The sequence below is a fragment of the Carlito syrichta genome, unplaced genomic scaffold, assembly GCF_000164805.1.
Source record: "Carlito syrichta isolate Samal-C Ts95f unplaced genomic scaffold, Tarsius_syrichta-2.0.1 Scaffold308000, whole genome shotgun sequence".
Lineage (NCBI taxonomy): Eukaryota > Metazoa > Chordata > Mammalia > Primates > Tarsiidae > Carlito > Carlito syrichta.
This window is the reverse complement of record NW_007252096.1, coordinates 134,985-136,400: the sequence shown is the minus strand read 5'-3', so window position 1 is coordinate 136,400 and position 1,416 is coordinate 134,985. Positions and strand designations below refer to the sequence as shown.

The 1,416-nt window shown below is 39.9% G+C and overlaps 1 protein-coding gene across 2 annotated transcripts in view; it reads right to left on the bottom strand.

The window, feature by feature from the left end:
• HMGCS2 (3-hydroxy-3-methylglutaryl-CoA synthase 2) overlaps nucleotides 1-1,416 on the bottom strand; it is a 20,525-nt gene that overhangs the window by 16,996 nt on the left and 2,113 nt on the right. The gene's annotated exons all lie outside the window — the stretch shown is intronic.

Sequence of the window (1,416 nt, the reverse complement as noted above, 5' to 3'; positions counted from 1 at the left end):
GTCTCGAACCCGTGGGCTCAGGCAATCCACTCACCTCAGCCTCCCAAAGGTGCGGGATTCCAGGCTGAGCCACTGAGCCTGGCCTATAGTTGAGTCTCTTAAAAATTTAGAATAAGTCTGCCAAGAGTGGTGTCTTAATTGATGTATTTAGTCCATTCATATTTATTGTAATTACTGATATAATCGGAATTAAGTCTACCATCATGCTGTTTGTTTCTGTTTTTCTCATATGTTCTCCATTCCTTTATTCCTCTCTTCCAATATTTTTTGATCAAACAAATATTTACTATTCCGTTTCATTTCCTCTTTTCAAAATTAGTGATAACCCTACAGACTATAATATGGATGCTTGTCTTACTGCAATCGAACTTAAATTGACACTTTGATTAATTTCTAAACAGGGCAAAAGCCTTACTTTAGGTTAACTTTATTTACCTTCTCCATCCCTTTGAGATATTATTGTCATTTACTTTACTTCTACCTTTCATTATCTTCCTTTCTCCTTTCTTTTTTCTACACAAGAGCATATCCACTAATTTTCTACTTTTATTTTTTATTTTTTTTTTAATTGGAGTCTCACTCTGTCGCCCAAGCTGGAGTGCAGTGGCATGCTCATGACCACCACAGCCTCGACCTGCTGGGCTTAGGCGATCCTTCGGCCTCAAACTTCCAAGTAGCTGGAACTACAGGCATGTGCTACCGTGCCTGGCTTATTTTTTTTAAAAATTTCTTGTAGAGACGAGGTCTCACCATGTTGCCCAGGCTGATCTCGAACCCACAGGCTCAGGCAATCCTCTCACCTCGGCCTGCCCAAGTGCTGGGATTACAGGATTGAGCTACTGCGCCCGGCCCAATTATCTACTTTTAAAGGAAGTTTTCTGCTTGATTCCATTCTGTCTGCTTTTTCTGATTGAGCCTTCCAATATTTATTGAGCACACTCAATGCAGTGTTGGTTCAGATACACGATAGTGAATAAGACACATCCTTTGTGCCCACAAAGAGAGCACAGTCGAATGGAAGAGGCAGACATTTTTATAGCTAAATACATGGTGGAGCAAGAAAAGTTATGTGAAAACAGAGAATGGAAAGAGCAATTCTAAATGGAGGCAGAAAGAAAAAGATAGAGGTATCACTAGACGAGGGATGAGATCATCGATTTATTTTCTGGACAATCCAATTTATTTTCTCTTCAATCCTGACACTTAATAACCCTGGTGAAAATCTGGAGTTTCTCCTCCCAGGTACAAGCAAATACAGAACTCACAAAGTTCAACCTCCCATTTGAAAGTACTTGAAATCTGATCATGTTAGTGACAATTCTCATTTTATAGAGATTCCACCATTATATACACACACACACACACACACACACACACACACACACACACACACACACACACACACACAACCTCAAC